At 48.8% G+C, this 25,385-nt stretch overlaps 1 protein-coding gene and 1 long non-coding RNA gene across 2 annotated transcripts in view; one reads left to right on the top strand and one right to left on the bottom strand.

Moving 5' to 3' along the window:
* The window catches only part of Tmtc2 (Transmembrane O-mannosyltransferase targeting cadherins 2), a 337,657-nt gene that overhangs the window by 69,556 nt on the left and 242,716 nt on the right, over positions 1–25,385 (top strand). The window lies entirely within an intron of this gene.
* Positions 1,329–25,385, bottom strand: part of LOC144145801 (uncharacterized) — a 114,151-nt gene continuing 90,094 nt past the window's right edge. The window contains exon 3 of the long non-coding RNA XR_013317592.1: positions 1,329–1,374. This is a non-coding gene — a long non-coding RNA (uncharacterized LOC144145801). The remainder of the gene's footprint in view (positions 1,375–25,385) is intronic.

Below are 25,385 nucleotides of genomic sequence, written 5' to 3'. Positions count from 1 at the left end.
CTCAACCTGGTCGTTCGCCTCTCTCCTCCGCCTTTCCTCCTTGAGAGCAGTGTTTCAACCCCGAATCAAAACTTGGCTTAGAACTTCGTATCAAACGTGTTCGTGCAGTGCGGCTCCAGCGACACTGGTGCAGCGAATCCTCGTGGAAGAATCGGTGCCGCCACAGTGTCATCAGCGGACAACCCGAGAATCGCTCGGTACTCGTCCGAAACTGCCCTGGCCAACACTGGCGCATGCAAGGCAATGAGCGATTCCGTATTCGCGTGGTGCGGCCCCTATCTGTCGCCGTCGAAGCATGCTGGGAAGACCCAACGATCTGTCGGTCGCCGCTTGCCGGTCTGTAAACAAGTAGCCCGCTGCTCGGAGGCTTATCACCGCCGGGCGCGCACGGCGCTGAGAGTATATACACTGCAGTTTACGAGTGTGGCGGCCGGCCTGAATTGGTGCCCCGCCATTATCTGCTCGCCACACGTGCTGGCATCCTTAACTGCCAATCTTTAAATCCGTGCGTCCTTGTTTCCACTTTATATATATACAATGTGCAAACCTACGCCTCTTTACCTCAAACTAGTACCAACGCTTGACTTCGTTTTAAAGCGAAGCTTTCTATGACCCACTTGTGGCGGTGCCGCTAAAAAAAAGGCACTGCAGAAAAGCCAACTTTAGACAATGGGTTTCCACAAGGATTCGCTTGTGCCAGGCAAATGCAGTTTAGCGTCGCACGGTTAAGCGATGATGGTGATGAAAGCATTGTCTAACAAACGCACAGATGGCAACTTGATCCCGCCACACGCTTAACCAATGGGAAGCCTAAATCAACGACAACGCTGAGCACATCAGCGAATCAACACATTCAGATGACGCAATCACGAACTAATATATACAAAATTATAACATCACATTCAGTTAGCTCAGCGTGTTCGTAGATTGTGGACTTCGTATTTGCATCGGACAAAAGCTTCGCGTTTCCACCATCGCCCTTCCAGGAAGAGGAGGTAGATTTCTTTTCGTTATGTTCCGTGACAAAATGATGATTTAATTCATGCGTTTGCAATAGGCCCTATTCAATGGGGTAATTTCACTGCCCTTAACAATACTAGTATGCTCACATACTCGTTGAACACCCAAACGTTGAACACTTCATGTTTCTCTTTTTTCGTTTGCCCATTTCGCACCGGGGTCGACCAGTAGCCTAACGAAATACCAGAAATATATTTTAGCTGCTACTTGCGAGCTGCAGCGCTTGTGAACTGCGCCGACAGCTGCAATTCACATAACGCCAGTTTGCAAGCTGCAGATCACAAAGCCCGGGAAGGAGCGATAGCTTACCGTTTCTTTCTTCCCTTTCTTTCTCCAACAACAGGCCGATAACAGCTGCGAATAAGAACAATGATCATGAACATTGTTAAGACAATAAAGGGATGCATTTCTAACGGGAATCAGGATTATGACGGCGACGATTACGACACTAGCTCTGTTATCGTGTGCATCCCAAAACCCCAGTACATTTCTCGGCTTGTAAGGAGCACACGTAAAAACATTTTAGTATTTCTGCTTCACCACGACGACGTCTAACTTACCAATCATTGCAATGAAATGGGCCAAATAAGCCAGTAACGAAGCTTAACGTACTAGCTGACTCGGAAAATGCATGCCTGAGCGGTGACACTGCGCAGTGCAAGCACGGAGTTTTGCAGTGCGTGATGTCACGGAAGGTAAGGTATTTTAAAGGGAGCGCTTTTCTGAGTGAGACCGTAGGCGCCCCGTGAAAAAACTAATGCATTTCTCCGCAGACAGGTTGGTCAACCGAGAAGATCCGACTAGATCTCCGGAAACACGGTGCGTACGTGAAACCGGTCTTCTATCGTGTCAAAACGCGGTTACTTGAAAATCGCGAAAAAGGAACGATTCTGCATATGACAATACACGCATCGATCGTGAAGAAGGAGTACAATAGTACACCTTTATTTCACAAAAACCACATATCAGTACACACTTAGATCGTTCATATATGCGTTTACTTAGTGCGCGAAAAATCGTCGCGTGGGTCGTTCTCCGTTCGCGATTTGGTTCTTTGAAAGTTTACGACCGATTAAACGCACTTTCAGCGAAGTGTGGACGCATTTTTGCGAAGGTTTTGACGCACTTTTTGGCGCAGTTTTGATCTTGTAACAAGTTTCGCGCTTCTCTAAACTTCCTTTAGAAAGAGGTGGCGACTTTTTCTGGGTCAGATTGTGTATTTCTCCACTCGTTGTTACTCAAATTTACCCCTTCCGCGGCGGTGATCGGCAAATAAGTTGTAATGTTCAAAAAGAGGCTCACGGTCATTCCAAAAGAGTGCAGCATACACTGCGCGGAACTGAAAATTGTTGAGCCGGAAACGCCGCCTCCACGTCTCTACGGCTGTGGCGACGCCGACACCAAATCACAAAAAACTGTGGTTGATTCCTCTGTGATAGGAATCGGTGAAACACGAAAGTGAAAGGCGCAGCGAAATCTGCAGCTGAGCATGATTTGCAGGTCGGCGGCTGTCTTGTGGGTGTGCTTGGCGAGCGACGTCCTGCTTGCGGGACGCTTCGGCAAAGGTGTACTGGCGTCATTTCTGTGACGGGTATGACATCAGGAAATCGGGGTCTATCCCGGCATAAAACACGTTCATGTTAAAATATAAAACCCAAAAACGAACAACCCAAAGTAAAACGTACACTTTAGTACTAAAGGTTGCTTCCCCGCAATAAGACCCTGTGTGCAGGAGTGCAACCTTTACAGTCGGCTGACTTCGTTGTACTGGCTTCACTTCCGTGACGGGTATCGCGTAAGTAAAATCTTAGTGAATCCCGGTATACAACACATTCGTGTTCAAAAAAAATTAGTTCGCCGAAGAACGATTTATTTATTTATTTATTTATTTATTTATTTATTTATTTATTTATTTATTTATTTATTTTTTGCTTGCTTGCTTGCTTGCTTGTTTATTTATTTATTTATTTATTTATTCGTTTGTTTGTTTGTTTGTTTGTTTGTTTGTTTGTTTGTTTGTTTGTTTGTTTGTTTGTTTGTTTGTTTGTTTGTTTGTTTAAAGAACTCTCGTCCGGTGGAACATTGGAACATAGAGCTAACGATACGACGCATCCAGCTTGCTTATGCAACACATTTTGTGCGCGAACTTTGACTGCGGGGCCTTCGGTAAATAACACGATATTCCCGGGGAAGAGCAAGCGTACCACGTGCAGCGCAAGCGCAACCACATCCGCGCTCGGGTTCGTACGTGCCCGCTTTGTGTTGTTTATCTGCTCGAAAGGCTGGTAGCGAGAACACTGTTACCGTCGAAAAGCATTATCTCCAGGAGGACATGATACTGGATTCAACCGCCTTCATTCGTTTTTTTTTTTTTTTTTTTTCAGCGAATTCCCTTTTAATTTCCGTATGTTTTTCTTTCTTCGATCTCCGTTGTCTTAAAACAGCGCGCACGTGTGCTTCGTTCATTATACCAGGAAACTGCTCCCCGCGGTGGCCTGAAATTTCGCACTGTGTTTACTCGCTCTCGCGGAGTTGTTTGTTCAAGTCGTTATATGCTCTGCAGTACGTCCCTTATTAGCAGCAGCGCTCATCGAGGCATGGCGCTGTCAGCCTCGTTATAATTTTATGCCTCGCTGCTTCAAAACGCCCTTTTCGATGGCCCACCCTGTTCTTTCCGCTCGCACTTTTGCGATTTATCAATCCGTCCCCTCGGTTTAAGCTAACCTCTTGCTCGGGGCTTTGTTACATCTTCTCAATTTTTCTTCCCCTGTGTTTTCATGAAATGACGCGCTGCTATTTAGCTTTTTCGAGAGGGTTCTCTGCAGCATTTCCCTCTCTTTTTTTCAATTTTGCTGGCTCCATATTTGCAGCATGAAGAAACACTGAGCCATTTTTAGTATGCCGGCTGAAAGCATGTACGGGCGACCGGATTACCCATTAGCAGAGGAAGTACAGCAAAGCAATTATTTCTTGGAAAAGGAGAAAGAAAAGACTTTAACGTCATCGTCCACTCTCTTTTTATTATTTCTACTTTCATTTTTGTACTATTATGAGCTCGTGGTGTTATACGATGTATTCTTTTTATTCTTTTAGCTCGAGCAGAGCGCTCACACTCCTGAAATAAGCTGCGATTCTTTCTGATTTTGGTTCGCCTCCTTTTTTACGATGGCTGTAAAGCACTACATATATATATATATATATATATATATATATATATATATATATATATATATATATATATATATATATATATATATATATATATATATATATATATATATATATATATATATATATATATATATATATATATTTATATATAGTAAGAGCTCATTAATTCGAACTCGAAGGGGACCATCAAATGGAAATTGCGCCACACTGCGCGGACAGAATACGAAGCCACCTCTGGACTAGTCATTGCGAATTAGGCGCTACTACACGTTTGTGGCAGGTGATTTCGTAAATAATGCTTCGTAAATATTAATGGCATGCGCCGGAGCACTGGCGCTTGTGGCGCGGCGCCCTCTGTAGACGCGAAATAAGCTGTTGCAGGAGCCTAAGGCGCCCGCCACGCTGTTGCTTTTCTGTTTCGTTCTTTTGCATCTCTAGTAAATTTGGTTTGGTTTGGATTTGCAACGCATTGTAATCACTCTGGGCCGACTTTTTCTGCCAGGATTGATGGAAACCAGAAGATCATAGTTCAAATGAACGAGCTTTTATTACTATATATATATCTATATATATATATATATATATATATATATATATATAGAGAGAGAGAGAGAGAGAGAGAGAGAGAGAGAGAGAGAGATCGAAGTATTTGCGGGCGCGGGTAAACAATACATGTGCGGTGATTATCGCATGCCTTCTTCTGTGACCCTGCTGATAGTACACTGTCAAAATCCTTAATACGGACAACGTCATGTGTGTTTTCGTTGCCTTACGCTGTCTATTAAGTGACACGTCTGTGTCCGAAAAACGTAGACACAATGTGCGGGCTATAGGAAACGCTAGAAAACAGCATGTCAAAATACAAACAAACGACCTTTTTTTTGTATCAGAAACGAAACACCACATCCTACATCAGACGCGTTCTCGCTCATACAAACACACAAAGAAGTCACCCAGGCGAGAAAAGCTCTGGAAGATGTGATACAACGATCGCATTGCTCATCGCTGAGAAAATACAGTTCGCATCCTTCAAGGACTGTGAGGCGACATCCAGAGCGAGAAAGCCTTCTTTCAGTTCTCATACCATATGCATACTTCTCTCATGTCTCTTCTGTTGAAACACACATGCGCGTATACTTCGAGGACTCCTTGATATCCCCCTCCCGCGTCGTCGTTCTCTTGGAAAACGCTTCGCGAACGGCGTGCTGCGTCGCACATGCGGCGCTCACAAAAGAGCACACCGGAGCGGAGGGTGGGAAACATACCTCGAACAGGCCGCTCCGTCGTTTCAACCGTCTGTCGGCCGTTTACGTCCCACGACTGCTACACCCACAGCGAAACACTGTCGCGGTGTTACGTAGTAGCACCTCCGGAATAAGAGGAGCGGCGAACAAATGCGGGAAGGTTCCTTTTTTTTACAAGCTTCGTCTGCGAGACGTACGTACGTTCTGCGGGCTCGGACGACTGAATGAAGAGTAATGCTCATCGTCCGTCCTGATTACGAATCCCGAGTCCTCTTCCTCCTCCTTTCCTCCTGAGCAGCGGAATAAGCGGAGGCGCCGGAACTGCTGCAAGACGACCGCGAAAACGCTCGCTCGCTATCCCCCAGCGCGCCAGTTTTACGTCGAGGTGTAAATCAAAACGGGGCAAACGGCTAAACTGCGCGAGCCACGTGGGGCCGCTTCAGTTGTAGCGCAACTTGCGGAATAAAAGTGTGCGCTGTGGCGGCGCACCCGTGAGAAAAGCCCGAAGGGGAAATGGGCTCTCGGCATTATACGCGCGTCTTGTTTTATTGCAAGCACGCCCGGAGGAGAGCGGAAACGGCAAAAGCAGCAAAAGCAAAAAGAGGAAAAAGAAAAGCCCATACAAGGAGAGAATTTATGCAGGTGCAGCGACACCAGGTATATATGCGCTTATACGCTTTGGGGCGCTTTCGTAGTTCCGATAGTGCTACCCTTTCCTGGTCCCTCCTTTTCCCCCGTCTCTTCAAATATATATATATATATATATATATATATATATATATATATATATATATATATATATATATATATATATATATATATATAGAGAGAGAGAGAGAGAGAGAGAGAGAGAGAGAGAAATAAGGGCCAGCAGTTTAGAACGCCACGGAAGCAAAGGGAAAAAGGTGGTAAGTCACTCCCCTTTGCCTTCCTTGGCGCTCTTGACAGCTGGCCCTTAATTCTGTGTTCATTCAACGAGCCTCTCATTAACACTTCTGATTCTATACACACAGGCGCGCACACATACATACATACATACATACATACATACATACATACATACATACATACATACATACATACATACATACATACATACATACATACATACATACATACATCATATGCTGCTTTGCTTTTTTCCTCTCATCTTTCATACTAGTGCTTATTTTTCGTATTCATCTTGATCTTTTTTGTTTTGCGCCTTTTTTAGCTTTGCTTGAGGACATTTAGGCTGAGGCAATAATTCTGTTAAGACGTGCTGCGAGAGGTTTGAGGAGAAACAGCTTACTAATGGTTTTGGGAGAGGAAACGACCCACGCGAGCGTGATTGATAATGCTTCTCTGAGCGCCGGATCCAAGAGTGAGAAGCGGGGTAAAGTCAACCAGCACGCATATCTCCAGGAAAGCCGCGTCTGCAGAAAACCCCGGCCTACCTCCTATTCCTTTTGCGTTTCCCGTAAGCTAGAAGAGAATGTTGCCGGGAAGCATGCTCTGCTAATAGTTCCTCTGTGTTTTGTTGCTAGAGCGGCCTCGCACCGAGACGTGGTACCTCGTGCTAATAGCGGAGCGGCAACTTGTACTTGCTTCTGGGTCTTTCATTTGATAGAGAAAGATTTCTTCGTGCTCGTCTCTCACCAAGATTATTCTGTCTTCATCGACAATGCCCTTGGTCTGATTACACGTTTCCAGAACGCTCAAACGTAAAAAAAATACATGTCGGCCAAATGCCGCCGCATTCGATTCGTTGATGGCGAGCTGTGCGCGCCTATTTGTAAGTGTTTCTTCACCGACTGTTGTTTTGTCGGTTTATTTTCTAAGCCCCAGTTCGTTCGACATGCTTTGTTCAGTAGATAAACCTTGTATCACCCCGAAACTCCGCTCCGGTCGTCGAGTTGCCCGAAGACAGCGCCATGGCTCACGTGCTGGCCGCAATCTGAGGAGGACCGGAGTTGGGTCCTGCCTTTCCTCCCCTTCGCTAGTCTCAGCTGCACGGTAGGTATACGTAGTAGACCTTTATTGAAGCGGAAGGCCAAATGCCTATAAAAAAATCTAAAGCTTAGTAAACCGCGTAATGAGTATGAGTAGCCCGGGTTTTTATTCCGAAGACATTTTCGTTCTTCCGTGAATCTACAATTCTCAGACGTTTGATGTGTAAAATTTCAGTTTTTAGTTTTGTTGAAGGTGCATTTTTTAAAACATTCACCGGATTGCATCAAAATTTCCCCGCATTTCCCCGAGGGGAAGAATGTGAAAGTGCGAATGCACGAGTTGAATTTGCGCGGTTCGGTAATGTTCGCGAAAGAGAGATCACACACACACACACAACTACAAAGAAAGAAAGATGCATTTATTCACAGACACCTATTTGTGTTGTCGTTGTACTTGATTGCTAGAGCGGATCTCAGCTTTGAAATTTCGTGTCAGTACTCCTTTAAGCGGGTGCATTAGCCCTTCTCACGCCCGATTCTTGGCCAATCGCCCTAAGTGGGTATGTGCTAAAAAAATTAGGAACTCTTCTTGGCCAATCGCCCTAAGTGGGTATGTGGTGCGGACGGACGGACGGCCGTGGACGCGTGATTCAGATTACTTGGCCAATCGCCCTAAGTGGGTATGTGCTAAAGAAATTAGGAACTCTTCTTGGCCAATCGCCCTAAGTGGGTATGTGGTGCGGACGGACGGACGGCGGTGGACGCGTGATTCAGGGTCGCTTAAGAAGTGCATTCGCACTTTAAAAAATCCCGGGCCAACTCCACTAAAGTGAAACCTGTGGAGGAGCGAAGCATGCAGTGTATAAGCGTGTTCTTGGCGCTTTGGCGTTTTTGCCGACGGAGATGAAACCATTCTGGGGTAGAGGTATACAGTTTTGCTATAAAATTCTCGTGGTTTTGAAGCACGAAGCGTTCTAGCGCGAGGCGTGAACGAGTGTCCCGGTGTTTTTTTAGTACACATTAAATTCTAGCGCGAGGCGTAAACGAGTTTACCGGTGTTTTGGTATCGTGACTACATGAGACGACGATTATTATGACGACGAAGACAACAGGAGACGCCAACAGCCCCAGTCCCTAAAGGACTTTGCCCCTAAAAATGTTTATACTACCAGCATGACCTCTGAATGCGTGAAAATACGCTGTTGCGATGACATTCGGAATTTTACAGTCCCCACCTCCTTGTTAAGTCCTTAAGTTTGGAACTCAAATGAGATTTTTCAATGTTCCTGAAAGCTGTTCAGAAGCCCAGCTTCACAGTTCAAGCTATTTCTATTGAAAAGTTAACCTTCCCCCGTATCCCGATTCCCCTGTCTTCGCATTGAAAATGGCAACAAAAGGCACACGATAGCCGGCAAGCCCACCGACATGCATGTAATTGAGGCTTAACGCTAACAGGCAGTGCGTACACTTTTAGAGGCAATTAACCTAACGAATGCTCACATAAGGTTCACTTCCCACGCGTTCCACATCGCCTTCTTCAGAGGCCCTTCTAGGCACGCGAGTTGGGGTGCCGGTTCGCAGCCTCTTGAATTAAGCACTCCGGCCCCTTTTCCCCTGCCTGCTCCCGAATACTGCGTTACGCAACCCCTGTTGCGGCACAGATGTCCGGTCAGAGCAAAGCCACTCATTTCAAACAATCGTGTATAAAACGAAGCACGCGAGGGACGGGAGGCTCTTGGCCGTGTCGGATGACTCACACCCCGCCCATTTCTCCGTCCCGACCGTGCGGCCGCGCTAACACACCATCCCGCGCGGCCTGCCTCCCCTCCTTCCCCGCAACAATGCTCGTCCCATCCGCTCATCTCTCGTCTCCTGCGTCCTCTTTTGCCGCTTCATTCAGCGTTACCTTCCCTACTTCATCTCCTCTTCAGTCCCCCGAGCCTGCTCATCTCCATCCTCCCTTTACATCCCTAAATCTACCCACTCTGGTCTCGTCACACGTTGCCGCGCCATAGATGGCAACAGCCGCACCGACCCCGCAACACACTTCCCTATCTCATCTCAGATCGCGTCGCTGCTGTTCCCCAATTTCCCGACAAGACACCCCCGCCAAACTACTACCTCCGAGGAGACACGGCCGGCACTCGACCCGAAACTCTTCCCCTCGCATACAACGGGGATGTCCTCTTCCTCTTTTCCCCAATTTCTTTCCGTTGCGCTCTCGTGCATGCCACTGACGCCTTGAAATCCCCCTCGCCAACCCCCCCCCCCTGCAGTCACTCCCCTCTTCCATCGTTCTCCCGACCATACACTGACGGATGTGAGGGAGTGCAGACCTTACGCGCCCCTTACACGCGTTGCGAGGTTCGCGCTCCCAGACGTGGCGCTCCGTATCACCGTATCTTGTTGATATGCACCCCATCCCTTGTGCTAGGGTCCCGGAACACGTATCCATTCCCTCCCCGTTTCCCCAAGTCCGCTCCCTCGCTTCGCAGTGTGAAGGTTCTGTGCGACGTCAGTATAGCAACCAATACTCGCACGCCATCGTGAACTCCTTGGAATTGGCAGCCTAGGTGCCCGGCATTCGAATGAGAAGAACGTGCCACCCATGATCCGGCCGGAGTAGGAAAAGCGCGACTAGCAGCGACAGAGGAAAGAGCGGGGGATAAAAGGCATGTAGGGCGCGCGTAACGAAGGCAACAATGTGCGGGACGCTGCTGCCCTCCTCGCGTATGGGAAAACCCAGCTTGCCCGACCCGCTTCACCCGTACGAGCTCGGCTGATTGCCCGTTTCCCTTTTCGGCGAACGGCCTCTTCCCCCTCCGCCCACTCCAGGCTGATTCATCCCCGTGTTCTTTCCCCCTACTTCCCCATTTCCCCTCATCCCCAAATTCCCTCTCTTGTGTATAGCCACTCTGTATACCGAGACCTATTCTGGAGCCGTTCTGGCTTTGACAGTGCGTGGCATCCGTCCTCCTCAGCCTTCTTTTTTCTCTCTCACCGTTATTTCATCCTCTCGTCGCCTCGTCTCGTCGTTTCTATGGCACTCCTAAAGGCGTCAGACAAAAATGAGGTACCGATGAAAGTAGGGATGACAAAAGGAAATGGAGCGGGGAAAATTTTGAGGATTCGGTGGCGCACAAAAAGTTAGAAGTCGAAACAGGATAAGGGACGTGCGGCCGCTCGGGTTACTAATAGGAGCACGTGCATTTTATGGAGTTTGAATCCCCCCTCCTCTATCCCAGATCTCCTGTCTGTGAAAACGAAAACAGTGTAGAAATCGAGCGGGACGTGTTGGATGCTAGCCCACGTATCGCGAGCGCAACGCCTTCCACGAAGTTTGATATTCAACTATACTAAGCCAAATCAGTCATGTGTTAACTGGAGGAACATTAGATCTTGACCACATGCCCGTTCTTATCCCAGAGTTTAATAGGCCTGCCTGCCATGCCTGCCTGACACGGGAATAAAATAGTTTATGAGCCAGACGCTAGTGGGATCAGCTCATACCGAATCTCTTTCAGATATTTTTGTAATTCTTGTTTGTCATTGTCTTACCGAGTTGAAAGCAAGTCGACGTCAGCCTCTCGCAAACGCGGAGCTCCGATCCGTTGTGCCGCACTCTTTTCACGGCACGCTCACGATCCAGGCAGCGCTCAAGCGGGCGATCAATTAAGCGAGGATGAGTCAGCGTTAAATGAAGGCCGTTGTCCTGCACAATTAAGACTGCCTGAGGGTAAAATTAAGCGCATTTACCCCGCACATAACGGGCCGTTTTCCCCTCCTCGCTTACCTAGGTGCTCGGCGGATTAAGCGAAACATCACACCTGGAAAAAACAACGCGCGAAAGGAAGGTAATTCCGTTCCCGAGGGCATCGTTCCGATCGATGAGACAAAGCCTTGGAAGCGGCATTATCCCCCCATAGAAAAGAAGAAATCCGAACCACATGAAAGAAGTGGATACTTATTGAATGCATCTTCCCTCTGCTGTCAGAGCGTTTATGCAATGCTTTGGATGACATTCACCTCAATGGTACAGCATGCATTCGACTTGCGCAATGGACACGCCAAGTCATCGACTCTCGCATGCATCCGCCAACGCCTTATCTACTTCTATTGGTGCGGTTCCCATGTTCACCTCACCCAGAGTTTTTAACACGAAAGTGCTTTATTCCGGGATACACAAACTTTTGAGTGCCGTCATATCCGTCACGGAAGTGACGCCAGTACAACGAAGCAAACAGCCTGCAAAGGGTGCACCCCTGCACACAGAATCTACTTGCGGGGAAGCAACCTTTAGTGCTAAAGAGTGCGTTATACTTAGGGTTGTTCGTTTTCGGGTTTTATATTTTAACTATTTTAACACGAAAGTGTTTTATGCAGGGATACATCAAGGTTTCACTGACGTCATATCCGTCACGGAAATGACGCCAGTACACCTTGGCCGAAGCGACCCGCCAGCAGGACGTCGCTCGCCAAGCACACCCACAAGACAACCCCCGACCCGCAAATTATGCTCAGCTGCAGATTTCGCTGCACATTTCACTTTCGTGTTTTACCGATTCCTAAGACAGAGGAATCAACCACATTTTTTTTTTACATATCACCTGTCAGGCGTGCATACGACATAACCTTGTTGACGCAGCGGGAGTGCACGATGGTATATACCTACTCAGCGTGTTTGGCTAAGGATGTTGACCGCGCTGACTGGCTGATGCCATCAGACGAGAAAGAGACAATGAGACCAATTTCGCAGCAAAACTGGCGATATCAGCTGAGCCAGTCAGTACGCATAGCTTGCTACGCCAGAGAAGAGGTGTAAGTGAATAGAAGGCCGACCCAGAACGCGCTAAAAATCAGTCGTCGAGGCGTTGGGAACAAGACCCCGCGTTTTGCAAAGGAAGGCAAACGCTCACCGCCGAATAAAACCAACGCAACGATCCAAGAATTTCAGCGCAGCAACCTAATACGTTTCAGAAGTGGTTCAGGGACTATACGCTTAAATAATCGCGCTCCGTACGTGAGCACTTGTGGTTCCCTGGCTATATGAGGCTTTCGCGAGATACGTGGGCGCCTATGCTGCAGGCGGCGTTTCCAGAATCGGACTTGAGCTCATATATGGTACACGTCTACATTCGTAGCTGGACAGCAAGGTGCATGTCGTGCTTCTAGGCGACCGCTGATTACACGTGTACACCAAAAAGCCCAGGTTGTCATTACTGAACGTGGTGGGTAAACGCCATTCTCGCGCGTTGGGTTCATTCCCGCTAACTATAGCGGGCGCTGTCACTGAGAGAAGTGACTTAGCCTATGGCGGCGCGTTCTTCTGCACTGCACACTGTATACGAACATGATCGTGGCCGTAGGCGTGCATCCCTTAGCCACGTGTGACGATTTGTAATTCGCGTTCCTCCAACTGCGGCACTCTAGTAGCACACCAACGTCGTACCATCATCGCAGCATCGTGCACTGCCGCAATATCGTCGCTCTTTAGAGAGTTATAGCAGAGCGGATACGGTACCCGGTACACTTGCGCACGCGCACAGCCAGTTTTTCCGTCTCCGCTCACTCGCAGTAGCCCCGGTCGCCTACCGGGTACCGTGCAGGGATCTGTTCTCCGATCTGCTGTAACTCTCTATTATCGCACATACCGATTCGAATAACTGTCATTCTTTTTTTTAATCTCCGCTTACTACACATTTTTCGCGCGTTACATTCCGTTTCCCGATTCACCTTCCGTACACCGTTCAGCGCATTATGGTAAGTCCGCCCCACCCCCAACAACTCCGGCAGCTACATAGCAACGGCATACGAGGTGCACGCGCGAAGAGAGGCGGAGTCGTCGCGGAGGAGAACTTCGTTTTTGTGTAACCCATACGGCGGGATACAGTTTCCTGACCCCGTTCCCCACCTTTTTTTTTTCCTCCGCTTCTCTTCTCTATCGACTGCGGCACATTCTCGGAGTTTCCGCTGGCATCCCGCCGCCGCTCCGTCTCCCTTCGCAGCCAGTTCTACTCCCGCGGCGGAGTGGTGGCGTTTCCAGTTATTCGCGTCACGTTTTCCAATTTCTACCTTGGCTCGGGGAAGGGATGATATGCGAAAAAGGGAGGGAAGGACAGACAGTCGCGTCGAAAGCGGCTTCACCTCCCCTTAGCGCCCTTTCGGTGGGAATATTGCCGCGCTTCTGCCACCGGAAGGAAGATAAATAAAGGTGCAGCTCAATATAGCTGTGGGCTTCGATATTATTACCGCGCCGCTGTACGACATCGTCTTCTTCCAGCGCTGGAGTCGGGTGCCTAGGTGTAAAACCCCCGTCGAAGCCCGTTTTTCGCGGGCACGCTGTCATTTGTTTCGTTATCGTCGTGGTGTGTGCGGGAGTGTGTTAGCGCTGTTGACGTGTTGCTTGAGCCGCGTCACTTGAGCGGAGCGCCGCATGTTTGATTCTTGCACTTTTCGATGATTTGGCGAACCTCTTCTGGAATCCCGGTGGTTTGTGTCTTGGGAAGCTGTGAAGAATGGAGCAATAGTTTTGATTGGTCGTAGGGTTTAACGCGCCGACGCGACGCAGGCGATGAGGCGCGCCCTATAGTGGAGGGCTCCGGATTAATTTTGACCGTCTGGGGATCTTTAACGTGCGCCGAAATCTCGTAAACACGGGCGTTTTCGCTTTTCGCCTCCATCAGAAAAGCGGCCGCCGCGGCCGGGAATCGAACCCGCGTCCTCGTGCTCAGCAGCATAACGCCTTTGCCCCTGAGCCACCGCGGCGGGTAACGGTGCAATAGTAAAGCATTGTAAATTAGTACAAGCATCGGCTGTTTAAACCATAGTCTGTCAAATATACATTTCTAATTTTAGGGCATACCAATGATAAACGTATTCTATTCACGCCCGTCGTTACTATTGTCGTTCATCCTACTCACCTACTTCTTCTTGTTTCTTTCTGTCTTCGTTTCCCTTCCTTGCTTTCCTGTTTTGATTCCGTCGCTTGTTTGTTGTTGTTGTTTTTGTTGTTGTTTCGTACATTACTCAGTCCAGCCACACAGGAAAATGTCAGCAAATTCACACGCACCGGTTTACGTAGGCGGGTCTGCCCACGTGTAAACGCGAAAAAGTAAACCTTTCATTGCCTAGGAACAAACTTCGGCGGCATGGCATAGCGGATTCCTCGGGGGCAGGTACTGCGAAGGCATACATAAAAAACGAGGAGGATCTTGACTCGGGAAGGATTCGTTCCGGCTTTTCACTGCGCAGTCGGGGTGGTCGCGAAAGCCGTCTCTTCGGTTTGCCCCTTTTCTTCGCTACCATTCTACGCGGCATCAGCACGCGGGAGTCGGCTTGTGATCAGCCAAGGATTAAATCCATTTACTAAACGCGCGAGTTAGGCTCTAGCTCTGCCGTTTCCGTCTCCCCCCATCTCTCTTTCTCTCTCTCTCTCTTAGCTCATCGCCGCCACGGAGAAGGCGGGCTTCTTACCCCGTGCTTTCTGCCTCTTTGTTTACACGTCCCACTCTTTCCTCCTCCTCCTGATCTTCTTCTTCTTCTTCTTCTTCTTCTTCCCCTACTCTCCTCCTCCTCCTCCTCCTCCTCCTCCTCCTCCTTCTTCTTCTTCTTCTTCTTCTTCTTCTTCTTCTTCTTCTTCTTCTCTCCTCCTTCTTTTTCTTCTTCTTCTTCTCCTCCTTCTTCTTCTTCTTCTTCTTCTTCTTCTTCTTCTTCTTCTTCTTCTTCTTCTTCTTCTTCTTCTTCTTCTTCTTCTTCTTCTTCTCCGCCTTCTTTTCCTTTATCGATGTTTAACTTTTTTTCTGGTTCAGTATTTTTTTGTGTGTGTTTTTGCTGCCAAACTCCTCTCGCGCGCGTTTACAGAGGGAAGCCCTATCCCCCTCTCTCGCTCTCTTGAAAGCTCCTTCTTCGATGCTCGGGAACCGGGGCATTTCCCGCGAAAAGCTCGTCTTACAACGCGGCTGATCCCCGGTGTTCTCTGCGAAGGTGTCTCCTTTTCCCCTCGCCTCGCGCCCCTTTGGCCACCGCCTCGCCTCGTAGGCAGAGTTTGCACTGTGTGCGCTGGCGTGAGATGCCGCTTTTGCCTTAGCGTGCCGCCACTGCGTAAGCATGCGCGCGTGCGTGCTTCTCAGCGGCTTCCCCATACACGGCGGTGAATCCAGCCGAGATTAAGTGTGACATATCAGAGAACCTGGGCGAGGGATGGGGCACAACTAACAGCATTTGGCTAGGCCCGCGCTCATAAAAAATGCCACGAGGAAACACAAACGGATGAAAACGTACATGGACGGTGAAAAGAAGCCGAAACAGGAAGACACCACTCAAGGAGACCAGGACGATGGTGTACACGAGGCTAACCACTGTTTCGTTTTTATTTGTGCCTCAGTGCAGTTTTTTTTTTTATCTCTGGCTTTAACTGCCCTCCGTCGTGGTGCACTACTACATGGTCTTTTGTGGCTTATCTTCGAGAGAACTAACAACACACACACAAAAAACGAAAACGAACCTACCCCTTAGCGGTTGAGGCGAGCCGAGCTTCTCCGACGAATGAAGCCGCCGCCGCTTGATTGAGTGACCCGTCGCGGTCGACGCTGCATAAATGTTAGCTCTAGCTTTAACCCGTAGCCGAGGAAAAAAACGCGAGGAGGGAAGCAGTACCGACATCGCAAGAAAACCAAAGGAACAAAAAGAAACTAAACGCCAGGACTAGTCGTGCGCGAAATCCCAAAGGCGCCGCGCCCGAAGCCATACACGTCCGTGCACGCTGGTTTACCGCGAAAAACTTCGAGTGCGTGACGGCATGGCGAAAGAGAAAAAGACTAGGGTTCTTCCTATTCTTCGCCGAAGAGTCCTTCGTCGTACGAGTTGCGGCTCTTTGAAGGAATGTCGTCCCGCTTAACGATTTATTGATACTGTCCTTGCCGTGTCTTACGTTTCGTGAGGTGTTGTTCGTGCGCGCGTCTCGGGAAGGAAATCACACCGCCGGCGGTCTGCGGGGACAGGGTATTCCGTAGACCGCAACAGCATGGGATGAATAGTGTCAGCCCTTTTGGTTCGAGAAGCCTTGGTCACGCTATTCGCCACCACAGGCTCCTTATAGAGCGAGAGGGAAGTTAAATCGGGCTGTCCCGTTTGTTGGCCCGCGAAACACAAAACTCTGAAAAGTGTCACTTCTCCTACCAACAATACCGCTGCTGTGCTTCCAGTTAGAAGGGCAAAGAAGACCAGGGGAATTCTCGGTGCAAGAGAATGCGGCGAAAATTTCCCATGTATGCGTACGTATGCATGTTGCGCAATCAAAAAAAAAAAAAACGCTACGATGCTCATGGAAGCGCCGAGTTACCTTGTTGAAATGGTATTTTGTTGAATCGCAAAAAGCTCGCTTGACGGAGAATTTGAGCTCGCTTGACGGGAAGTCTATATTTATTTGTTAAATAGGAAAATCATAAAAACAAGTTCAAGTATGAGTTGCAACTGTCTAAGGTGGACGTTTTATTTTGGCTACGAGGCTTCTGTTCTCTAAACGCAAAATCCAGAAGTAGCGAATAGTTAGGATCTAATGGATTTATTTACATTTCAACCCAATAATTATGCGTTGAAATGTGAAGAAAGAACCTGGAGAAAAAATGCCCGCCGGGTGGGAATTTTTTCTTCGTTTTCTTTCTGTCTTTCCAAATTCTTAATCTGTTTCAATGACCTACCACATCCTCCACTTTGCTTTCCGAGGTTTTCTTGAAACCACACACACACTTCGTATAACTTATAACGCAAAGCTTTTGTCCGGGTCTGGCCCTTTTCATTCAACCGGCAGCGTTGCCATTTGGTCGCTTACACTGTAGTAGATACGCGGATTCTTCCCGGCTAATTTACTTCAGAATTAATAATAATTGCTCTCTGACCGTAGTCACGCCGGTTTTTATTAAGTGTTCGAGCCGTTTTCAGGTACAGGAAGTAAACAGCACCCCTGATCTCGCTGCTCAGTGAATTGCCGGAACTAATTAGGGCCATTCTGCGCTTTTTTCCAACCTCACACCGCAGTTCAGAGTTCAGCGAGGAACAGCCGACGCGGCTAATCTGCATGCCTCGCCGATCATCCACCGCGCGCATTGTCGCAACGCAAGCGCCGCCTCTCGGATCAAGCGCCGCGCGCAACTCCCATCCGTCACGTCGCGGTGCCTTGCCGCGCGCATGGGCCGAGGTCAAACATTGTGTGAGGTCGAATCCGTTATCCTGCTATTAGGGTTTCCCGGCTCGAGTCGCTAGACCTCTACATCTTCGGGACGTACCAGGATGTTCACCCCCTTAAAAGCTCGTGTGTGTGCGTGTACGAGTCTAGACGCGGGCGCGCGCTGCGGAGTGACCTCGTCTTGCGAGAAGTGCACGCGACAGCGACTACAGACGCTGCGAGCTGCGAGGAAGCTGACACTTGTTGGAAACAAGGACGAAACAATGGGCGAAGAAATGATGGAACAAGCGCACATGCGGACGAGACAAACTCGCCCCTGCGCGGGGGTTAAAAGGCTTGAACGCCGCTGGAGGCGGCGCCGCTTGGGCAGCCGATGGGGCGCGGATTCTCCCGCTTTTCGTCTTGTCTCTTCCTGCACCTCTCTTGTCCTAAGGGCATCGCCCGTTGCCTGTGTCTGTATATATCCCATGCCAGCATTCGCATACGCCACCTGCGCGCGGGTCCTTGAATTCCGGCGTTCGGTAAGCATTTGCGCTTGTGAAATTCGCAGGGTGCCTAATTGTTTTTTTTTTTTTACTCTACGCTATGCTTTACAATTTCGTAGAGCATCTCGCAAGAAAAGTGGTTGATACCCAACACACGGTTACCCGCCGCGGTGGCTCGGTGGCTAAAGCGTTGCGCTGCTGAGAGGTCGCGGGTTCGATTACCAGCCGTGGCGGCCGCTTTTCGAATGGAGGCTCAAAGCAAAAACGCCCGTGTGTACGAGATTTCGCCGCATGTTAAAGATCCCCAGGTGACTGTGAGAGGGAAAGAGGTTCCCAGCCTGCACCACATATGTATTGCAGGTGGTCAAAATTGATCCGGAGCCCTCCACTACGGCGCGCCTCATCGCCTGCGTTGCGTCGGCGCGTTGAACCCTACAATCACTCATCGTCCAACACACGGTGGCCGTCCGTCATTTTGGACTTCGTTTCACGTTCAGAAAAACATGTTTCACTCAGCAGTGGGCAGCCGCGTTGTTAAGCAGGACCTCGGCATTCACTAATATAATCCGATCTGCGCTGTGCATTCTGACGAGACGCGGGACCAATGCTATAAAACAAACCCTCCGTTGATGGCTGGGTCCCAGCAGGCTTTCGGAAAAGCGAAATTGGGTTCAATACCGACGCACGGAAGAAGAATATTGGTTTCAGTGTAATTGGGCTGGGACCAATAGCGACGACAGGATGGGCGCTCCTTCCAAGAACCGGCTCGAAGCAAACGAGCCCTGGATGCGTTCCCGTGGACAGCTCCCAAATCCTTCCGGGAGTAAAAAAGAATGAACGAACATGAGAGAGAGAGAGAGATGGGGGGGGGGGGGGGGGGGGGCGGAGAGTAAGCGTTAGCCCAGCAATTCGCTGCTAGAGAAGCGAAAAGGATTCGTCGCAGCGGCGGTTAAGCCCCGATGTCCGTCGGACGTCGTCATCGGAGCAACCCTCGTGGGAGACCAATTTGTACGGCGGCTTCTCCGGAGAGGCGCCCCACAGTCGACTGCAGCGTGCGCCGGGTGTTCCCCGTCCCTAACCCCTGATCTCTGGCGTGTCGCCGGGACCCTGTACTCGATGCTGCCGCGTCCCACCAGCCATAGCGTGGAGGCGGCGGTCGGTGGGGGAAAGGGGGCTGCCGGGCCGCTTTTATCAACCTGTCCTGAAGCTATCCCCCGGAGAATCCCGAACAAGCCACAGCGAGTCTTGCTCCACTGCGATGCTCCTCCTCTTCCTGCTCTTCCTTTTCCCCCCTTCCATCTTCCTCGAACTCTGAGTGTCTTAACCTTTTTTCGCGTGTATACTTGTTCCTCCTTCTTTGCTCGTTACTTCGCGTTTGCTCTTGCCAGTACCGCGTATAGTCGCTATAACGTTCTCCTTTTCTTTTTGAGGGAGTCTCAAAGTCGGTTTCCTTTGATCCAAAGAAACTAGGCAGAGTGCCTTTTAAGCGCCTCTTCGGCCTAAGTGGACAACTCCCCTTTTTTGTTTGACGTCCTTCATTCGCTGACATTTTTTGAACGAATAAGGACGAGTCTAACGGCCTTATACGGGGTCTTAAGGTCTATAGCTGCGTAATGCCCATTCTTTTCCTGACTTCCAAGAAAATTGATGCTTCCATCTCCTTCGATCGAGACAACGGCAGTTTCATGTGCCCACATTGAACCTTACTCTGTGCTGTTATTTCGCTGAATTATAATTACTTTATGGGCACGAGGTTATGTGTGCTTTATGGCTGTTCTTTGTTGTTTACTCTGTCCTGTTGATTATTTGCTGTTAATTGCAGTGTTCATCGCTTTCCTGTGGCGAATGGCATTGCATGGTGGGATCATCCATGGTTCGTTTACAAATAAGTTGGTGAACTATGCTCGTATTAAGCCCTAAATTCAGTTTCAACCCTGCACGGCGGCTGCTTTTAAAATGGAAGCGAAAAGCAAAGCGTCCGTATTTCGATACTTCGACGCACATCCAAGATGCCCAGCTGGTCAAAATGAATCCGAATCCCTAGCTCTACCACGACAAGCCTCATAGCACGGCTTAAGGGTGTTAAGCGTGCCAAAGCTAAACTCTGCGCCTAATATAATAGTAGTAAAAACGATATATTTTCATGCGGGAAGCAAGGAATCAAGCCACGAGTTCGTGTCAAGAGAAATTACCAGAAAACTAGGTGATCGGATACTTTTATTAATCTTGACATAAAAAAAAAATTCGGCAACGTTCGCATCTGAGAGGCGAGGACTGAGGAAACAGGGCAGCTGGTGGTCTTCACTAGCTTTAGCTTGGCTCCACCCTCCTAAAGTTCCAGGCCCAAACTGCCTAAGTCCCCTTCAATTCAGCCAAAGTCCAAAGCCTACGCCCGCGCTACGAACCCAAAGTAAATGCTGAGCGCCCCGAATGCGGTGATAGCCCAGTTGTATAGACGCCGGTTTCGTAAGGCGAGAGACCCAGGTTCGATTCCGACAACGAGAAGCGCTTTCTCTTGAGTCGCACACTCTGCACACCTGCTCGTCGGCACCTTGTCTCCTCCACACTTTGCCTCAGGGTTCTTGGCCTAGCATTTTCGTCCACACCACTGTGCTGCGCCGAGTTTTGGGCGACGCCAGGCACGGATGGAAGTCAAGCTTAAGCAGCTCCGCTGTATAAAAGCGTAGGTTTTGACAGGTCTTGTAGCACAACATGCGCGTGAAAGCCCTTAGAAGGTGAAGACCGACCTTGCAGCGCAAAAAACACCGGCCGTCTTGAACTTTGGCTGCACTATATTCGCGTTCAGTGCTTCTCTTTTTCGTGACCACTGCAGCTTAGGAGAAGCACCCAGACGGATACAACACCTGCACAAATAGTTTTGTCGTTTGCCTCTGTGGCCAGTCTCTAGCATCCATCAAGAGGGTTGCACTTCGCGTTATCGTCTTTTGACCTAATTCTTCTGAATTGCGTATATGCCCAACGACAACTCCGCCTGCTCGACGGTCGCTCTCACTTCAACTCCTTCATTGTTTCGGATTGCGCAGTGGATCTGCTGCCTTTTACTGTACAGAAAGCAAACGCCAGAAACGTGCTCTCGGCAGTCCTTGTGATGAACCCAGAAAAACAAGCAGCATTTGATGACACAAATTTTGAACAGTGTCTTCGTATTCATTACAATAAGGGCTTATATGCAGTGGCTGATTGACTTACCTTTGCCTATGCGTTAGTGCTTATTTTTAGAAAAATGTTTTGCGACTGCAACGCGCTGATTTGTTTTAAAAGATGGTGGTTTGAACGCAGGAACCAAACAAATAAAACCTGAGAAATTCAGCACCTCGTCTATTCTATTGCAAAGTGATAGCTCGGCAGTACTTCGGAATGAAGAGAAAAAGGAGGTCCGAAAAATCACAAACATAAGTTTAAAGTTTAAGCCAAACACTAAAAAAATAAATGATGTAAGAGACCACTCTCCGCTCGTAATCACGGCTAACAGTATACCACTTAACGAACGTATGCGTCGGTGTTCCGATTTTTTCCCCTGGTCTTCTCGCTTCGGGTGTTATTTTCACAGCTGTAAGAAGTTCGGACCTCGGCATCCTCCTACGAAACTTGCTGTGCCACGTTTATTCGGTTCTGCGTGCGCCGTAAACTCCCGCAGTGCATACAGTCGCAAAGCGGGGCGACGCATATCCCGGATTTATTCGAGTAATCGGGGCGTCTTCGCACGTTTCCAAACCTGCCGACAGTTTGCATGTAGCCCGTAGCCCGTTGCCAACACAACAAAAAGAAGCCGCCAGCGAAGATGCTCATTTTTTGGTTGAAAGCGCATTGTCTTCTTCGGCTTTCCCGAGTCTCGGCCACACGATGGGACAAGCAAAAAGAGAGGCACGCGAGAGAGAAGCCGCGCCGGGAAGCCAGCGTGACAGAGCGTCGTCCGCGGTCGCCGAGAGAGCTTTTGTCTGCGCGCCGCGTGACAGGGCCCGGTCCGCAGATAAGCCCACGCTGCGGGCTTCCGACACCTTGGAGTCTGCCGCGTGGCGGGAGCTGAGCTGACGGTAAGCCCGTAGGAAGTGGCATTAAGGGCTACCCCCTGTCCGGTTCCGGTGTCGTCCTCTTTCCCGCCACCCCTCTGTCTCTTCCCTTTTCCCTCCCTTTGTTGCCTTGTTTATACCACGCGTAATACGTGTCCGCTTCAATTCACGGCTGAGGGACAACACGCAGTTTTGCTATGCATCGGCTTCACTCGTAACTCAAAGTGTTTTTTCTTCTTTCCGTGTGCGCGAGTGTCGCCATATATACTGTATTTGGGGTCGCAGCCCAAGTGGTGTCTATCCGAGTCTCTGTCGGATCGATTTGGACTAAATGAACGTGAACTTTTTATGACAAACAAGTAGCCCACAACCATGGCTTGGAAGGGGAAAAAAAAAGCCCTTCCTTTTTGTTGTTGTAACAACAACAAAACACGGTAGTGTAACAACACTACCGTGTTGCTACATGAGGCTACAACACGGTTACACGTGGTTTCAACACCACCATGTTGTAAACACAGTTCCTCCTGTTGTAACCACGGTTACTATCATGTTTTAACCGTATTGTAACAACGGTTACTACGTACCATGGCTACAATACTACCATGTTGTAACCACAGTAGTAACCCCTGGAAGAGTTTCATGATCCCCCCCCCCCCCTCCCCCGAAGTGCCTACAGCAAAATATTGCTCCTTAATTATGATGAAGTGTCGTTTATAAGGAGGCCAGTTCCCTGTACCAAGAACTTTGGTAATCCGAGGCTTAACTGCATAAGGAAAGTTCGGCAGCCCTCGCTGCCGCTAAATGAATCTGCAGCTTCAGCGACGTTCCCATTCGCCACGTATGCGCGCACTGCAATAATGGCTTAGTGCCTAGAAGCGCTCAGATGCTGGGCGCCGTAATAAAAACGGTCGCCACGCTACGCCAGCCGTATTTCCGACGGAGGCAATTTGCCACAGTACGCTTTTCCCCGCATTTCGAGGAGCCGGTAGCCAGAAACGCGACCGACTTAGAGCCCATCAGACTATCGACGGACTTAGAGCCCATCCGACTATACCGACAAGTTTAGCTCAGCAATAGAGCACATACTTCTTAATCGTTACGCCGTTCTCTTTCCGCATATTTCTATTGATTACGCTGTTAATTACAGTAGACGACGTCACAAAACTACCGCCATTTTTTTTTGAACTTTTTGCGTGTCGCTTGCTTGCAACACAGTGCTAATGACATATTACGCAATGGAGCGATAGCCTGTTACAACGCTATATATGCGTGCAGCTGGTTTTTATGTATTACTGACCTATTTTCTTAACGGCTGCTCTTACGTTAACGTTAATCCTCATCAAGCAAGTGCGTGCACGTTTGCTGCCGAACAAGACCGACTCTGGTACTTCAGACGCAGGGAGCGAGTCGGTTATATGTGATAGCCGACTATATGATTACCATTAAATTTCACTAGCTCGGCTTTATGAAAGCTCCCGAAGGAGACTTGTTGAGCTTGGAGTTTCGGCCGCGTACCGTGCAACGTCGCGGTCTTACGTGGGTAGACGTGGGAAACAAGACTGCGTGCGCCGGAAAGTAGTCTAATACTTTGTACCAACTTATAGATGGCAAGTTGGGCGAGTTGGTGCTGATTCATATCGACAACAGGCGCGGAAAGACGTAGACTAAGAAAGAAATACGCGTCGTCCTGTGTATTTCTTTCTTAGTCTACGTCTTTCCGCGCATGTTGTCGATATGAATCAACTTATAGACCTAAGCGAATTCCTTTTACAACTTTAATGGTAAAATATACATTAGAAAGAGCGAAATAAATACCAATTTGTATACTCAAATGCATCAGCCGGATTAGGGCGAACAAATGGTGGTCAACAAAAACATTGGCAAGCTGCAGGGGGAGCTATTTTTGCTAAGAGTACAACAGGGTGACGTTAGCGTACGTACGCGGTAATGCGGCTTAACGTCGCCGACGCGCCCACGTCTCTAACAACGCCTCGAACTCAAGCATTCATTTTTGACAGGCTTTGTTTCTTCTGCCTATGTAAAATTCAGACAAGATCTGTATACAATTGGACTATGTTGGTGAAATTCTGACACACACATGGTACAATGCACGGTTACACAAAATCCAGGACTTTTTTTTTTTTTTTTGCGTCTCCAAACTTGGTATGATACGAGTAAAAGCAAAATTGCCCTTTCGCAGCGCCTCAAAACTCAGTATGAGACGAGTCAGTCTTGTTGCCTTTGCTATCTGGGTTAGGTGGTAAGAGCTGTATGTTTCTGCCAAATAAGCGCCCTGCCTATAGGATTATTTGAAGAAGCCCTAAAACGTTCACCCGAATTCTTTTTTTTTTCATTCCCTGCGTCTCTGCTTAAAGTACTGGCCATTTCACGTGGCATCGTAAGCTTAGAAACGTAAATTTCTGTTGCATTCTGTAGCTAGTATTCACCAAAACCCACCTCTAGCATATATGCGGTTCCGTTAGAAAACAGAACTGCATATATTCTGGAGGCGGGTTCACACAAACTTCCTAGCTGAAACTAGAAAGTTTCAGCTAGTGTCACTAGATAAGGGTACAGGGTATCAGTACTCTTTTCTCCTATTGTTCCTGCCGACTCCATGATCACTGGTGAGTTCGCCCGGTTCCCGGTTCACCTCCCACTGCAATCAAAACAAACAGCTGATTGTTTTTATACAGCAGTGGAAGGCATGAATACAGAATAAAGGTTCAGAGAAAATGCAAGATGTTTTTATAAACACCGAGGCGAATCATACGACAGTATGCTTAAGTACGTTTCTCTAGTCACGAGTCTGTACTAGTTAAGCTGGCGTTGACTTGAAGCACACACGCCAAGGGCTCGCCAACTTGCGTCAGATGGCGATGACATGAGCCGTCAGCGATCAGAGGCCTGCTAAGGCTATTTTGAAGTCAAATTTTACCGCTAATGTCACCAAAATGACGCCGCTTTCTGACCGGATCTTGCGTCACATCCAGTTTATTTTTTGTTCCGCCGGAAGTGTTCCCTCCTCACACAGATGGCGCTAAGCCCCATGAGCAGCTTAAGAGCCGCCATTTTCTGAACGTATGGGCTTCTATGGAAGCTTCGCTACCAGTTACATTTATCTTGGATAACGCGTGCAACAGCACTTCATCAGCAGATGTCCAGAGATGCCGTTTTGCTGCATCTTCGGTAGTGTTGTTAACAAACAACCCGGTCGGAGTTAACGGTGAGGCCGAAGATACGGCAATCGCGCAACACTGATCAACGCCAAAATGGCCTCCGTTGCTGAATCGCGTGCCTCAGTGTCGGTAGGCTGATAC

The sequence above is a fragment of the Haemaphysalis longicornis genome, unplaced genomic scaffold, assembly GCF_048455015.1.
Source record: "Haemaphysalis longicornis isolate Haplotype H1 unplaced genomic scaffold, Haemaphysalis longicornis Haplotype H1 scaffold_7, whole genome shotgun sequence".
Classification (NCBI taxonomy): Eukaryota; Metazoa; Arthropoda; class Arachnida; order Ixodida; family Ixodidae; genus Haemaphysalis; species Haemaphysalis longicornis.
Note: the sequence above shows the minus strand (reverse complement) of the source record. Positions and strands in the feature narration are given on the sequence as shown.